The sequence below is a fragment of the Pyxicephalus adspersus genome, chromosome 9, assembly GCF_032062135.1.
Source record: "Pyxicephalus adspersus chromosome 9, UCB_Pads_2.0, whole genome shotgun sequence".
NCBI lineage: Eukaryota > Metazoa > Chordata > Amphibia > Anura > Pyxicephalidae > Pyxicephalus > Pyxicephalus adspersus.
The window spans coordinates 9,379,418-9,397,493 of record NC_092866.1 but is presented as its reverse complement, the minus strand read 5'-3'; the positions used below and the strand labels follow the sequence as shown (position 1 = coordinate 9,397,493).

General features: G+C 38.4%; 1 protein-coding gene across 1 annotated transcript in view; it reads left to right on the top strand.

The window, feature by feature from the left end:
* CDH13 (cadherin 13) overlaps nt 1-18,076 on the top strand; it is a 433,078-nt gene that overhangs the window by 200,213 nt on the left and 214,789 nt on the right. The gene's annotated exons all lie outside the window — the stretch shown is intronic.

Sequence of the window (18,076 nt, the reverse complement as noted above, 5' to 3'; positions counted from 1 at the left end):
TACTTTTCTCACTGTATGAAAATACAGTGAGAAAAGTTCGGGTTTAGTGATCACTTACCTGGTCCCGCTGCGATCGTCCATCGTCGTGTTCCAGCGTCGTCCTCCAGCGTCGGGTGTCCTCTCCTTAGAATGAAAAGGCTTTCTCTTCTAAGCCGGCCGGCTTCCTCTCCCTCCGTTCTGTCCAGCGTCGATCGCTCTGTCCTCTTCTATCTTCAGCCGGCGAGTGCAGTGACGATCACCGGGGTTTCCTGGTGACGTCGCTGCATGCGTCGGCGCAGGAGGAAGGCGGGGCAGGAAATTCAAAGTTTTGTATTGAGTTCCTTTGCATTGAACTCAATACAAAAAAGCTGTATTGAGTCCAATACAAAGAAATCCTTATATAATATATATATAATTGTATTATATATATATTATATAAGCTACTGTACAATACATTATACACTATTTTTTTTTTAAACTTTTTTTTTAGTTTTTTTTAAAGATTTTTTTTTTAAAGGTTTTTATTATGTTTTATAAAAAAAAAATTATTATTAAATTTATAAAATTTTGGACATATTTCGGTAATTTATGCGGTAATTTGGTGAATTATAGCCTACAATCCAAAATAAATTTTCATGCAAAAAATGTAACACTTTTTGCACGGAAGTTTGGAAAGAATTAGAATACCCGGCATTCGCGTACGCGTCCCTCGGTGATTCCTGATGATGTCCGTGCGTGCGCCCGTTGATGGGGGTCGTATTGGGAAATTCAAATATTTTGTATTGGATTCAATACAAAGTTCTGTATCCAGTCCAATACAAAATAATTCAAAATATATTTATTAGGTTTTGTCTATAGGTATGTGACGGACACTAGGGAGGTGTTTTAGAAAAATATTTTACTATACAGTATACCGAATTCTCGCATTTTCAGTATTTTTCATTTATTTATGTATTCTTGTTTAAGCTGATTTTTGTGTATTTTAATTTTATTAAAAGTATTTTTTTTTTACATGATTGTGTGTTTCAAACATTTTTTATATTCATACTAGAACCCTGTTCGGACATATTTCTGTAAGTTACAGGTCTACAATTTAAAAAAAAAAAATTAATTAAAACCTGTAACGCTTTTTTGGAACAGAAACCTAGACATCAGTGTAACGCCCAGGTGGTTAAGACAAATATTTTTGTTGTTGTTGTTGTTGATTTTAATAGGAGGTATGTTCCTCCAAGAAAAAGACCCAAAATTTTAAGAAGGAGTTGACTTCAGTTTGACCAGCCTAAATTCGAACTAGGAAAGTGGTATGGGAGAGGGAAAAAAAAGCAGACTTTTGTAGGGCAAGAGTGTGTTTAAAAAACTCTAAATGTTATTTAAACATCCTAGAAAACTAGTTGCACCTAAGTGCAATGCTGAGTAAAGAACTGAAAAACAAAAAATGGAAGGGATGAGCCAGGGACTGTTTGGCCGCGAAAGAAAGAGCTAGATGATGCTGGATGTTTTCCAACCAGGAATGGGCCAAGCTCCATCTGATTAATTGCAGCTTTTAATACACACTAAGGAGAGCTCACAGTGTGCAACAAATTCAGAATAAGCTACTTAAGTACCAGATATAAGTCCTTACAACAGTTTGAGGCTGAAGGTAAGACTGTAATTCAGTCTTAAGCAATTTAGTACATTCTGATTTACTTTTTGTAAAAGTAGACATGGCAGGAGCTCTGCCGCTCTCAGTGCACAGTTACTCTCGATAGAGCTATGCTTCCAGCATGGAAAGCCTCCACACAGACCAAGAATTTTCCACTGTGACTTACAAACAAGCTCACCTCTAACTTTCATCTACTTTCATGTGGACCCCTTGCAGTTCACACCTGCTGCATACCATGGCTTTTAAGACACAGCTTGAGCTAATGACTTGGAATGTCTGTCGCAATCTTAAACAGAAGCTCAAGGTAAAGGTTAGCTTTTTTGGAAATTGGTGATGAGGATTGCATGAAGACAGTGTTATCTGAGAATTATTTCAAGTTTAAGTTTTGCTATTCTCTTAGTCTTCCAATTATTTTTGGATATATACAAATAAATTAAAATCTTATGAATAATCATTTAGAGAGTGGTAAATGTTTAAAATGATCCATCACTAAAGTAATATTTTCAAGGGCAATATATATTGTCAATAGTGCCGGGGAAATGGTCCATTCGGAAACCAACACTTGCAAGAGTGCCTGGGCCCTGTGTCTCCTGCAGCTTTCACTGGTTCCTCTTGTTTATCTCATCAATACAGAAGACAAAAGGGATATCGAAGTTAGCAAGAGATAACAGTGGAGGAATCAGGAATGTAACACAACTAATGATACAAAAGAAAGGCAATTACACAGCAGGGTGTACACTTCCAGTGACCCAGTTATATAAACGGGGAGATACAATTGGGCTTGGGAAAGTGTTAGAATGTGGGCATGTAGGCGGGTAGCTGGCAGGTGGAAGAACAATAGATGGGTAGGAGAATCCACTGAGGTTGCTTACAGATGAATATGCTGGGTAGGTTAAAGCTTGGGGCGGACGTTTCAAAGAGATTTCCCACCTGAATGGTTGTCTTCTCCGTTCACCTTTTTGTTTAAATAATATTCATCCAGTTAAGTCTTATATGAGCCAGGCAGGTAGGGAGTCTTCAGCATTTACAAAAACTGCAAGATGAGGTTAATTAAGGAAGAATCTCTGAAGTTATTAAGCCCCGTTAGGTTGATGAAAAGGTCCACCTGGGTTAGATTCCCACTAAGCTATTTAGAATGGACCCACTGACACCAAACAACACCATACAAAATCCTACATTCAGCTTCTTTGAGGCATGGTTTCACCAAATTGCACATTACATAAAGTTATTATTTTTGTTGTTATTATTATGTTAATGCCAGAACATGTAGAAACACATAAAACACAACTTCAAACAATGCACCACTTCCTATCTGTAAAGGCGTAGATAAACCCCAAGAGGTCGTCAAACCGGTCAGAGTAGACAAGGTCAGTGTAAAGATCATTTAATTCAATGCTCACTGCCTGTAGACCCCTTCATTTTCGGAATGCATAGTGAACTGGTTGAGTATCCCATTGAAATGTTAATTTGGTAAGAGATTACCTGAATTTTTGCCTCTCAGCCTAAACCATTTATTTAATTCTGTATGTAGTAGACATGGGTGAGAACCGGTTAGGCTTTAGTAACATGGATTTAATGGAAGTTTGAAACCCAACAATGTACAGTCCGGAGTGTGGACTGTACCATGAATTTGGTGAAGGGTCAAGAGGGGCAAGAGGGCAAGAGATGAGGACTCTTAGGAAGGATCTTAAAGAAAAACATTGTTATATCTGCTTGAAAGGCTTCTTCAGCTCTCAGAGTGCCCTCTTGTCTTTTCAAAGATCAGCCTATGTCTAATGAATTGGGCTTTGGTTATTGGATGTGCAGCATTGCTTTTGTAAACTGTAAGCTTAACTAATTAAGCAAACTGGGCATGGTTTGTGGGTGATGATGGAGTTTTACAAGGTTGCTCTGCAGGGCATGAAATTAACTTGGCAACACTTTATGGTAAACAAGTTGTTTACTAAAATGTGCAGCTGTTAGTCCCTATCTAACTGGTGAGGTTTTGGAAACTCTATTATGTCTGTGGATTTTGATTTTTACATTGTAAATTACTTTTCAGGTATAATTACAAAAATGCAACTTTTTAAATTTGACATCAGCTTGCAAGTCTGCCCATGGGACACATGGTGTTATGTAATAGCATTGCATGCCAGCTGCACAGATGTGGTCCATTGTTGTTTTCATAGGGGCTACTAGGGCCAAAGCTGAAGACGTGCATGTAGACAGGAAGTGTGTGTCAAAATGCCATTTGTCAGAGTGATTGTTACATGTGTTGCCTTTGTTATCATTAGGTCCTACAAAGCACATCAATGCTCTAAAAAATAAACACTGAACATCAACACGGAGCACAAATGGCAACTAGAACTAATGAAAAATAATGGCATGTGTTGATTCATATTCCAATACATTTACATAGATGTGAAAAGAGTCCTTGAGAACATATGAAATATTTAAAACTGGAATCAAGTTGGTTTACTGATTGGCACAAATCATTTTCCCACCCACCACCTTTATCTTAATAAAAAGCTGTTGCAAGCCACATGTGGGATATGAAGGATAAATCCAATGTTCTTTTTTGTTATTGGATAAAGTGGAAAAAAATGGAACTTTTTGGAAGTTTTTGCTGTTTTAAGGGGATTTGGGAGGCACTAGATGCAATGTTAGCCTAAATTCTTGGTGCTGAGTAAAGTCATCAATGTATAGTATAATACTGTGGTAGCCAGAGTGGTTAGGAAGCTCTTGTAAATGGTCACATTGGACAAAATCTTTTAGCTCTAATTTAAAAAGGAGCACCACACCAATGGTTTTGCAGTCCCAAATTATTTATTTCATCAATAGAGTTAATAACAGCACCACTTTTGTTTGGGACAACATTGAAATGGGCTTTAGGGTTCTTTTACTTCTATCTGTGTTCCTGGTGAAAACAACTTGATGGTAGTTTGTAACAAGATGTCTAATGCTATATACACACGTCAGATGATTCTCATCCAATTATTGCTAAAGGGCTAGTATTGGGCAAGAATCTGATGTGTGTGCAGCGCTCGTCTGACGTCATTCGTGGATCCATCCTGGTGAATCCACGAACGAATAAAATGCAAGTGAAGGAGGGACAACACAGCCGGGTGCCGCTTGCTGGTTCTTCCCCTCCATAGAACAGAACAGTGCTGTTCATTCTTCTTTTAGTCATTTGATATCGGAAAGGATCGTAAAAGATCCTGTCCAACAACAAAAGTCTTACGTGTGTACGTATCCTGTGTGTTGGACATCTGCTTGGTGGCGGCACAGACAACAGTAAAACCTTTTTACAGTTTCTTATCCTTAACATTCTGTTAAAATATTATTTGTATCTCTCAATATTGTTTCTGGTAACATTCATAAAAAGATCTGGAGTGACCCAAAACATAGACATAGAAGTTTTAAAACTCCTTCCTAACTTTAATATGTTTTGGTTGGGTGCCTAGCAAAGGTGCCCGCTTGTTCACCTTTTACCCACTAGGGCATTGGTCGCTGATGCTGGTGCACTCCTGACCACAGAATTCAGTGTTTGCCTAATCGTGTTAAAATTTCAAGACATGACACTCCGGGGACATCGATCCAACCTCACCAAGGAGCAGCAATCGATATATTCGAAGGGAATAAGACACCTGAAACAGCTACACGGCTCAAGTTGAAAAAAGTTAATTTAATTTGTTAAATCCGTTTCTCCATAATAAAATTAGAGGTAACTGAACAGAGAAGTGTTTCTGTGGTTATGGAGGTGAAACAGAAGATTTTAATAAGTTCTGAGGTTATTCTGTTTCCAGTGAGGCAATCAAAAGTGTCAGCAGAAAGAAGTTTGTTTCTAAAAACAAAAAAAAGGAAGGCTAATGGAGGCATTCTAACATCCTATAAACTTCTGATTCGTCTAAGTGACATGCCGCCTGGGGCGGTGATAAAATTATTTGGCCTATATGTATAAATCGGAGGGGCATTTCCATTCCCAATGTGCATCAATATCTGTAAGACATTAGCACAAAAATCAGAAATAATATAAAAGTAGATACACAGACTAGGCAGAGATGAGGGGATATTTCAATATTTGCCCTAGTGGCAATTAGCTTCATATGATCCTCCAGTGATTACATTTTCCAAACGAATTGTAATAAAATCTGAACTCCTGCAGAGAAGCTTCTATTTAGCTAAATTCCAAAAACTATATAATTTTATTTGTGGGCATCAAATGCCCTTGCAGTCCCAAATATTGCCATATACAATTATATAAAGGATCAGTGACATCACCATCATGCTCCTCATAGGCTGTGCAATAGGAGGAGCTGTGGGAGGGGGCAATTCACTAACAACAACCTGCAGAAAATTACAGGGGGGGTAGATATAAGACCAGTCACCCTGCACATGAAGGGAGAGCAGCAGTGACTTTATTACAGGAAGTTCCTGCACAGAGAAAAAGTTTCATGCTGGATTATTGTATACATGGCAATGGAATGATGGTGAATATACTACCTCTTTTCCAGCATTGAACTTTGGAGTGCTTTTATTTATTTAATTTTTTTTAGAACATGACAGGGTCTATTAAATGCAAATTTTATGTAGATTATTAAAAAGCTATATCAGAATTTTTTGATCCACAGAATGCAAAGCAAAATAAGAGACAATTTTCTGTCATTCTCCTACATAGACTTTGCACAGTACATCGAGTACAGCATGCTTTCAGTAAGCTCAATAGGACACAAATTAATTATCTTGGTGCTATTTTTTTTTTCTTTTTGGTTCCCCGTCAGCACTTCTGCACAGGCTGGGCGTAGGATAATGTGACAAAAATGCAAACAAGAGACGCGATTAAATCATATTTGCTTCATCTGCAGAACCTGTGACAAATCGTGAAAGTGTTTGATGATTGATCACATCAGCAGAAGGAGAAAGGCTCAATCTATCTGATGGGACTTTGTGCATTTTAAATGGAAATTTTTATTAATAAAGACTTGTGAAGCAAATCTAAGAAATCTCAATGTAGTATAGCTATGTATAGTTATACAAGTTAGGGAAGTATATAAAATAAGTTAAATTAAATAAGTTAGGAATAAGTAAAAAAAAACCCTGAGCAGAAACTCTTAACACCCCCTCCTCCTACCATTATACTATATCCATCATCGGCATACTGTATCCATTATCGGCCCGGGCGCCGACATCTTCTTCTCTCTTCTTCTGGGTTCTTCTTCCTGCGTCACCTGGTCTCGCACTGATCAGGCGCAAGATTGGGTGACCTGGATGGGAAAAAAAGATTGCCAATCTCACTGCGCATACAAGAGATCTACAATTTTTTCTTTTATTAATAAAAGGGTTTCTTTTGCGCATGCCCGTGACTTAGGTATCCCGAGAGGCTTTGCGCTCCTATTCTGTCTTGATCACTGCGGCGAAAAAAAAAAAATTACTTAAAAAAAAAGGGTTGTCTACCCTTTTATGTAAAGTTAAAATTTTGAGTTTAGGTCTGCTTTAACTTCATCTTATGACCGTAAATAAAAAGAAACAAAAAATCAAAAAACAACTAAAATCCCTAAAATCTTGCCTAAAATCCCAAGTTATTTTTTTCTGGACTGCAAAGTGTTCTGGTCTTTCTTAGGGTGCCTACGTCAATGATTGATGATGTGGATGCTTCCTATTGGTTGTCCATTGGGGATCCTAACAGGTTCTAAAGACTCCAGCAGTTGCATAAGGACTTCTCTGATCTAATCAGATTAATCCTAAAAAATATGCTGTAAATGGCCACAATATAGTTAAAAAAGCTTTGGATATGTAATTTGTGAATGAGTATCAGTGGCTTGGGTGGGGTTGAATTTGCTTGTGTAAGAAGTCTCTACTTACTTTTACACTTACCCCCAGAGCAGATAAAGCAGATTTTGGCAAGCAGGCAGGCAAATGCCTACAGGGGATGGACAAGTGGAACCCTTTATGTCACCTTCTCACCAAGTCTTTATTGGCCATTCTCTATCCTGGTCTAAAGGGTCTTCTAGAGGGCTAAGATCACCCCTTATGTGCAAAAGGAGTCCATTCTAGTCTTGAGTTTGTAGTTATACACTTGAACAAGCCATTTCTGCTTTTTCCCTATAGCATAGGCAATGCTATATGTATCTTTTCAAGATTTGCATGGTGCCAGTGGTATAGAGGGAAAAATTACAACAGATTTTGTTTTACATGAAATCAAGAATCATCATGTGGCACAGAGTTTTTTGGTTTCAATGCTATCATATGGCATTTGACAACAAAGTTAAAACTTCAATAAACAGGTTGCTTCATCAGAGGGTAACTTTAAAATGCCTTCTAACATATCCCAAATTTTAGTTCACAAGAAAAGCAAGAAGACTTTTTCATCCTTCCCACCACTCCTGTTCATCTGCCTCTCTTTGTAGTTCCCTTCATTGGCTTCCATTTCACCTTAGCATTAAATTCAACTTCCTTGGCCTTGCCTTCAAATCTCTCCACAGTTCTTGTCCCACTTACATTTCTGTCCTGATAGAAAAATACTCCCCTGGCCGCTCTCTTCACTCCTCCAATGACCTACTATTGACTTCCTCACTCATAACCTCATCACCTCCAAGACTTTTCTAGAGCTGCCCCGAATCTATGAAATGGTCCCCTCATCCTATTCGGCTTTCTCCTACCGCCTGCTCTTTAAAAGAGCCCTCAAAACCCATATTTTCAAACTCACCTACCCATCTCCTAAAACCCTCACTACTTCCCACCATTCCATATCTCCTCTCCTTTTGTATGCTGCTTCCCCTACTCCCCTTCTTAGATTGTAAGCTTTTCTGAGCAGGCTTCTCTCCTACCGCTTGTATCTGTCTGTCATTTGCAATCCCTATTTATATACATATACAGCGCTGCAAAATATATTTGCACTTTAAACTCAGCTGAGTTCCTAAGCATTCCAATTCAACAGAATGGGAGCAATTGGGAACTATTTGTGCATGTAGTTGTAGGTGGTTAAAATTGTGTTGTGATGGGTTGTGCTGCATTTCCTTACACTTTTTACCTTTTAGTTGCTTTTCCACCCTGGACAAAAAAACAGCACTTCAAGGGCAATGTATGCATATGTGTCAACCTGTGGGGCTGTTTGGCGCTCCTGGGTACATAGCAACAGTTTCCTATGTATGTAAGAGTTGCCTAATTCCCCGGTAACTCCAACAGCAATGTTCCCTGTTACACATCCCGTCATTCTAATCCCCTCTGTAACAACATTAACCCAAATGGTAATCTTAACCATAAGCCTCTATGTATCCTTCACATTAACAATAACCATGTAATTCCAACACTAATCCTCCTAAACGTGGCCTTAACCCGCTATTTGCATACTGACCCCCTACTGCACCTTAATCCTGTATGTAATCTTCACATTAACCTTAACCATAGATTTACCTGCTATTTGCATACTCACCCCCACTTCATTATAATCCTTTGTATCAAAGACCAAACCTTCTGCATTAAAACATTTTGGTGCCATAATTCTGGCACTGGAATCCACTGTTTTGGTGAAGCCAGGAAGAGAATGACAACCACCATGCTTGCATCTTTTCAAACAAGTCAACACAAGCCTCCAGTGTTGGCAATGCACCATCATCAGATTTCATTGATGGTTGGCATGCCAATCTTAATCATATATTAAGAATTTAGAAATCCAGCCAACCGTGATTTACAAAGCATGCCCAGAATGGATGAATCAGCAGAATGTGAATGTATTCAGTAGAATTAAAAAATGCAGGTCGCCAAATTTATCTAATCCACCCACCTGAAAATCTGAATGGTGCTAGGCCCAACAAGGAATGTTCTCCCTTGCATACTTTCCAAGCAGAAGTCAGGTCTGCTGCTCATTTTTTATTGAAGGGCTTATCCAGCTCCCCCCCCGCAAAACTGTTTGCGTAAATTATGGCTGCCCACAGGCTGTAGGCCAGTCGCTGGTGTGTGGGAAGGCAGCGAGCTGATTCTCATCAATTTCCAGTTCGATGACCTAAAGCTAACTGAGTTTGATCCCTTCCCAGGTAGAAACATTAATGGATAGATTTGACTTTGAATCAACGACAACGCAGTGTATTTTTGAGATGCCCGACCTGACCTTTTATCGATAATTCTTAGAGATCCCTTCTGCCTTTTTTGGAACCCATTTTACAGCTGCAGTGATTTATATCCCGTATAGTATTTTCTGCAGTTGCTCAAATGAACAGAGTGTAGAAAATCGATAAGCGCTGAAATGCCCAGAATAAAAGTTTATTCAAGTGTATATTTCCTTACCGAAGACATTTTTCTGCAAAGCTAACTGAAAGCATAGCTTGGGAAATGGGTGTGATTAAAAATGTAGAATTTCAATAATTTAACTAAGAGAACCTTGTGAACACATTAATAATTACTCTGTCTGTACATAATAGATTCTTTCAGAGGAATTTTAATTCAAAGATTTGCTACAGAAACTTACGTACGGTACATACGGTATATCCTCTGAGTTTCATGTATACATTGTAATATGGAGTTCCAATATAGTATGGGGAGTTTATTTCCTGATTTAGCCCTCAATTTCTCTCAAACAATGCAATGCTTTAGATACCTAGGAGTTGAATTTCTAAAAAGATAGCAAAATGGGGATGGATTTGTGTGGCTGGGTCTCACCTTTGGGATTGACTTAATGACGGTGTCTAGTAGTTATGTACGCCAAAGCACAAATCGTTGGTAAGTGTATTTTTAGGATCAGGTTAGATCCCTATAAACAGAGATGGTACCAGAGTGTGAGATAATTTAAACGAGGAGTACAACCAAGGCTGGTCCATGGGGGTCAATAGGAGCCAAGCCAGAGCAAAGCTAATGTACAGTTAGCAAAATTTAGCTAGGTCATGTTGAGTTCCAGTGAGATGTGTAATAAAGAAGGTGTAAAGCATTTTTTAATCTTGTAAATATATAGCACTATTTCGTACTTTCATATTACGCAGCTCTTTACAAAGCCCATAGTCATGTCACTAGTTGTCCCTCAAATGGGCTCACAATTTAATGTCCCTACCATAGTCATATCATTAATACAGTCTAAGGTCAATTTTTGGGGTTAAAGCCAAATACCTAAATGCAGTTTTTGGAATGTGGGAGTAAACTGGAATACCTGGATGAAACCCACACAAACATGCAGAGAAGATAGAAACTCCGTGCAGATAGTGTCCTGGACGATATTTGAACCTGGGACCTAGAGCAGCAAACTCCAGAGTGCTAATCTATGAGCCGCTATGCCCCACAGGCTAACCAACAGTATGTCAGATTATTTGAGAGTGACACGAGTCACCTTTAGAAAGAAGGTCCACTATACAGGGTATCTACTTTTATGCTTGTTCATGCACCTTTTGGTGGTAAGAACCCAAAATTGGTATGCTGGTAAATATTTGGACAATAAATGTGTATCTGGGGTGCAGGAGGCATCTAGTGCTAAAGAAGCAGTGGGAAAACTACCAGTAGGATGAGCACACGGCAGTAGATCCCTCAGACCCACCATATTCCATAGCACTAGTGGCAACACGGACTGGATAAGCATGCTACAGAAAGTTATTGGGGTGCATATAACATGCATCACACAAACAGAACCCTGCTTAGAAGAACTTACAATGTCACCTACTTGAGTCCCTTCATAGCTTTGTGACTGTTACCTGTCTTCTTTTTATGGTCAACAACTTAACAATGAATCCCATTATTTTCCTTCTGATGCAGCTTTTGAAGCATTTATTGTACTTTTCAGATACTCCGACATTCCTTACAAGTCAAATTGTTTCAATGAAAACTTGCGCTAAATTTGGAAAAATCCACTGTAGCGTTTTAAAGACCCAAAACACACAAAGGGGACACAGAAGTTTCTTTTATTCTCCTTTGCGCACAGAGAAAATATCACAGACGCTGTTGTTAATTCAACATATTCCCAGCGGTGGTCCTGTCAAACACGAGGCACTCTGGAGGCTCTTCACTGTGCTTTTCACAGTCACCAACTACACAGAGAACTTTTGAAGAAAAAAAATGGTTTATTGGCGTTGTAAAGCTTCCAGCGAATAGAAGAAGTTGGAAACTATCAGGGCCTTTTATATATGTCATGGTAATAGCTGTCACTTTTGTTATTTTTAGATTGATATCACAGATATAACTAAAGCATAGGATAAATTGAGTTTAGTTGGTGATCATATAAATGTGTTGGATATATGGAGGATGGAAGATATAAAATAACACAAAAATAACACAAACACAAAGAGTGACCCTTTAAAGGAATGCTGATTTGTCAGTGTGCAGTCCAGGGATTCGGGGTATGCTGGTGACCATGCTGTATTACGTGACCAAAGCGGAGGAAAACATTATTGACTTGGCTAGGTTTGTTTTCCATGTGGTGATGTCCGTCACCAGAAAAGAAACTATTGAAAACTCTCCACAAAATGAACACAGACATCAGTTAAAAACCAGACAAAGGTTCTGATTCTTCCCTAGTCTTACAAAAACAGGGTTCCATTGTAAACCATAAACCTCAACCAGACTTGGTTTTAAGTCATTCTCAGTGTTTTGTGAAACCCCACGGTTTCTCCAGAACTTGCTAGGTGTTCCATAGATCATGGCTGATTGACTTCCCATTCGATGATGTTTGCAGTTTTCTGGGGCCAACATCATTGCTTGAGCCAGTTACATAACTTTAATATTGCTTTTAGGCTATATTCCAGCCATCGCTGTGGAGAACATTCTTTCCACTGGCCACCGATAAAGAGGCTTTTTTTCCAATGAACTCCAAAACGATGTTTTAGTAGAGGTTCCCCAAGACCTAAAAATTATTTTAGGGGTTCATCAAGAGCAATACGGTTGAGAAGGGCTGCTTCAAGAGTTTTAGTGACCTCATGTGTATACCAGTAATGTGGGCAAAATTGCAAATTAGAGGACACGTCACCAGTAGTCGATGTGTCCCACCATGTTGGAAGAGAATCATTTAATAATAAAGGTACACCATGTTGGAAGAGAATCATTTAATATTAAAGGTACAGTTTCCTTATTAACATTTCCACAATACTGGATTGAGGATCCACTCTTGTGGAAATGTTACTAATAAAACCCTACTTTATTATTTAATTATTATTTTGCTGAGCCAGCATGATGGGTTTAGTAAGGCTGTCAGGTTGTCCCATCTTCTGTCTAAGCTAGGAGCTAATCTTGTGCCTAGGCAGGGGATTGGTCAGCCACTATGGGGAATAACAGCAATAAAAGAGAATACATGTGAATAACATAACACACCCCATCCTTTTTGGTAAGATTGTCACATTCTAACAACCTAGACCTGATTTCAAAAAGAAAAATTGCAATACTATTGGAAACACACAGAAATACTACTTGTTAAGAATCACTTTTACAAATGTATCGTACATTGAGCCTCATAGCTGTATATCTGTGTATATATATCTGTGTGAGATCATAAAAAGCACTTCTGCCTCTGACTGCCAGCTGTATTAGATTTGGAATGAGATTTGGTGATATTACTACTGCGTTGTTCACTTTTCTCCTTGCTGAAGAGGAAGCTGTATGTAAGGGAGCTGCTGTGCAAGCATCTCCCTGCTTCATCTTTACCCATTTTGTTCTTTATGTTGTTTCTTCACCTTTTTGCTGCTTCTGAACTCCTTCAACAGTTAGCAGTGAAAGAGCTTCAACAAGCATTGTTTGTCTTCTATTAGTGACCTTCACACAGACTTACAGTACAGAACAAGGCATGGCAAGGCAGTAATAGGGAGAAGTTCAGCAAGAGGTCCCCAAGCAAAAATAGTCCTTTGATTTTGCTTATTTTTTGGAATAGATTCCAGAGCTTAGGTTACTTTGAGAATTTAGCTTTTTGAAATACTTATTTGACTGGTCCTCTTTAAGATCTCAAAAATGGGGAAATGGCTGAGCACTCCTTGCCTGTCCCTGCCTCATCTTCCAAAAGAGCAGTATTATTTTCTCAAGCATATTCACTTGTCTAGTGATAAATAACCTCAGAAGAATACTACTTCCCACGTGTCCAGTCTTCAGTTGTCTAATTTAAATGATGCAGATTGCACCTTGTAAGAAGAGACGACACTTAAATCTTTCACTTCAACCGCTTCCTGAGCACTACCCCATTAAACTACTGTCAGGCACAATTTTTACATAACTGCCTGTTCCCTCACTGACTTTTATTTAATTTCACCATGACAAGGACGGATGGACCAAACCACTGGTTTGATAGATAGCGGCCTGGGTGAATAGAAAAACAAGAACAAGTGATGGATCGGACGTTGCTGGCGGCTGACGCAGAGGCTAAATAATGCATGTGGTGCCCCCCATCCCCTGTACACATATATTCTCCTTTAGTTTTTTCTTTGTTTCAATAATATCACAAAATGATCATAGGAAGAAGAAACAAAGATTGGAATATTTATTTCCACCGTGCATTATACAGATTCTCAGCCTCTGCAGAGTTGGACCGGAAAAGTAAATAATAGATCTTAGAATGGATATATGTTATAGTCTGTTTGCTGCAAAACAGGGGAAATGTAATTGAACAGAAATGTCCCTAGATCTTCTGTGTTTGGAGCAGGGTGGAAAATAACATTTTGATTTCTATGCTAAAATCTTGACAGCAGATTTAATGTCCAGCTAATGTTAAGCAATGAAATAAGAGCAGCCACCTTCATAGGGATTCAATCAAGGATACACTATATGGCTGAAAATTTGAGGACACCTGAGCTTTTTGGACATCTTATTCTAAAAAATGACAATGCACAAAATGTAAAGTTTGCAATACTTTATTTGCACAGTAACAATTGTTCATGTAACAATTATTTGCATAGTAACAATTGTCCAAGCCTAGGCAATTTTTTTTCTTAGAAAAGGCTGTTGATTAACAGACTTTAAACCCTTTCACTACTTTATATAAAATCTAACACAAACCAGTTGTTTTAGATGTGTATGTAATCTGTAAAACCCAGGTACCAGTCCAGCTCACTTCCAGTACACAAAATACTAAACAAAACCAATGCCACACCAATGGAATGCAGAAAATGTTTTATTCTTCTACACAAACAGTATTATATGCTGTTATGTATTACACAACTTTAAAGCTCTGAATATAAATTGTGTAAAACCTATTAGAGTATTCACATTTCAATGGATAAATAAAAGGGTTTCCTACATTCCAGCAGTACGGTATCCCCTTTGTTGTGTATTAGTCATATTATAATTGGGATTACATTTGCATAGTACATCATTCTACAATACTTTGTTTTGTTCTAACACAAAGAAGGAATGCCTTTGAAGAGTCAATGCAGAACAATCTTCTTCCCATGGAACTATTGGATGCTAATCAGATATCAAGTGGTGAAATGTAACACAACCATAACGGTATTCTCGGAAAGCAGACCATGAGAAGTTAAACTCTAGCAACAGAAGCTGAAAACGGATATATGTTATTACCTGGACAATAAAAGGATTGTGTGAAAGAGGATGAAGTGACCAAAAGCAAAGAGGAACAATGAGAACTATGACAGCTGGTCTGTTGTGATCACAGTGTCTGTTTTCTGTATGATGGAAGATCAATAAGCTTAATGGAATTGTGGCAATTACTAAGCATTGTGTAAAATTTCCTTGTGAATTCAGGCATAGGATGACCACTTGCAGTAATTGGTAGGTCTGAGTAGGGAGTTCAGTGCCGTGGTCTGGTTTGCTCTTTAATTGACGGTTATACTGAAACAATCACAAACTTTGCTGTAAACTTCAAAAGGCGGTTTTATTCAGTACACCATTTCTTAACTCTTTATGGGTACCGGTGTCTGGACAGAGGTAATTACTGCCTGTTCACTGCAGTAACTGGGAGCCATGTTGGTGGAAGAGTGATTTCCCGTCTGCCCTTGTTAACATGACATGATGCTATTCCTTGGTGGAGAATGCCTGGTACATGGTTTTATGCACCTTTAATGTAGAATTGTAGTATTTGTATACAGAAGGGTAACTGAATAGATTTTATTCTATAAACTGCACAGCGCTGTACATATTTTATCTTCATTGGTTATAGCATTGGTTTATAAGTCTTAACATTTCTCCTTTTCATATAGTGCTTTTTTTGTGTTGTGGGGCTGCTTTGACTTTCTTCCTCTTTCTTAACTGTCTTCTCTTTCCTCAACTCTCTACATTTTCCCTAACTTTTTTCTCCTTCCTAGACTTTCTTCTCTTTCCTTGATTCCCCTTCCTTGCATTGATTCTCTTTCTCTTAATTCTATTTCCCTTTTTTGACTCTTTAATTTTCCCTAAATCGCTTCACCTTCATTGACTTTCCCCCCTTTCCCTGACTCTCTTCTCTTTTCTTGACTATCTTCTCCTTTCTTAAATCTTTTCCTATGACTTGACTCTCTTCCCTTGTCCTTGCTTTATTCCCTTCCACTAACTTTCTTCCCTTTCCTTGACTCTCTACCCCACTCTCTTCTCCCTTTCCTTGGTTATCTTCCTTTTTCCTTGACTCCCTTCCCTTTCCCTAACTCTCTTTGCTATCCTTAATTCTCTTTCCATTCCTTAACTTTCCTTGACTATTTCCCTTTTTCTGACATTCTTTCCTTTCCTTAGTTTCTTTCCTATTCTTGACTCTTTTACCATGCCTTGACTTTCTTCCCTTTCCCTTCATTTCTTCCCTTTCCCTGTCTCTCTTCCCCTTTTTTGACCCCTTTTCTTGATTCTCTTCCCCTACCTTGACTCCCTTCCCTTAACTCCAATTCCTTTCTATAATTCTTTCCTTTCCTTTAATTTCTTTCCTTTCATTGACTTGACACTCTTCCCTTGTCCTTGCTTTATTCCCTTCCACTAGTTTCCACTAACTTTCTTCCCTTTCCTTGACTCTCTACCCCACTCTCTACTCCCTTTCCTTGATTATCTTCTTTTTTCCTTGACTCCCTTCCCTTTCCCTAACTCTCTTTGCTATCCTTAATTCTCTTTCCATTCCTTAACTTTCCTTGACTATTTCCTTTTTCCTGACTTTCTTTCCTTTCCTTGTCTCTTCCCCTTTCTTTACTCTCTTGCCATACCTTGACTTTCTTCCCTTTCCCCTAATTTCTTCCCTTTCCTTGTCTCTCTTCCTCTTTTGTGACTCCCTTTCCTTGATTATCTTCTTTTTTCTTGATTCTCTTCCCCTTCATTGACTCTCTTCCCTTTCTTTAACTCCCTCAATTTCTTTAATTATTTTTCCTTTCCTTGACTTTCTTCCCTTTTCTTGTCGTTCTTACTTTTCTTAGACTTTCTTCCCCTTCCTTATCTCCCTTTCCTTTCCTTGATTATTGTCCCATTCCCTGACCCTCTTTTCCTTCCTTTACTTTCCCTTTCTTTCTGTCTGTCTCCCTGCTCTCTGTGTTAGTCTCTTTGTCATTTCCCCTCCCTCTGTCTGTATTACATATAAAATGTACGCTCTCCTGTACAGCATAAAGCTGTTAGACATGACTTCACTGCTCCATAAATATCCATATAGGAACATAAATAGAACTGTTCTGGTTTACTATACTTACTACATTGCTCTTTTATGTTACTGATTGGAAGCATTAGTGTCATAATGGCTTCTATAGCTTTAATGTCATTCACAGGTCAGCTTGACTTTTATAAACAATATATCAGCATGTTGTACAACATTCCACCAATTTGGTAGCAATGGACTGTTAATGATTGCTGCTTTTGCCTCTTAGATATTGGCCTTGAAAGTCTCAATTAGAATTACCAATCATCTGATAGAAGGTGGCTTTAGGAATGTTCCTGTACATATAAAAAGAATTCCCATGCCCAGGATTCACCTATATCTCACACACATATATATATATATATATATATATGTTTCTAACAATGAAATGATGGATTATCATTTTTTTGTTTCTGATTTGATGAAAATGGAAGATCTATTCACATACCGGCCTGAACGGTTGATGAAATAAACAATTTCTCCATAAATAACAGGCCGGCTAAAGGACACCTCGGTGAACATTTGTCTCTGAGGGCTTTTTGCCTGAAAATGACTACTAAAGGAGAATATTATTGGCTCCATCAAGAAAGTGGAATGTCAGAGGTGCCGAGATTTTTTGAGGATGTCATAGGATCAAAATAGAGAATGACAGGGCACGGACAAGAGATTGATGGAATGCAAGCCAATATTGTTTTCTTTAATAGAATCAGAACTCGCCTACCCCCTTTCCATCTTCAGCTGCCACAGACAATGAGTTAAAAATGGACCTTTGGATTAAATATATTGGATTACTGAATTGAACTGTAATACATTTTCTGATAGCTAAAATGACCAAATCTTAGCATATATATATATATATATATATATATATATAGAGAGAGAGAGAGACAGAGAGAGAGAGAGAGAGAGAGAGGGGGGGAGAGAGGAGAGAGGGAGAGAGAGAAGGGAGAGAGGGGGGGAGAGAGAGAAAGAGAGAGAAGGGAGAGAGA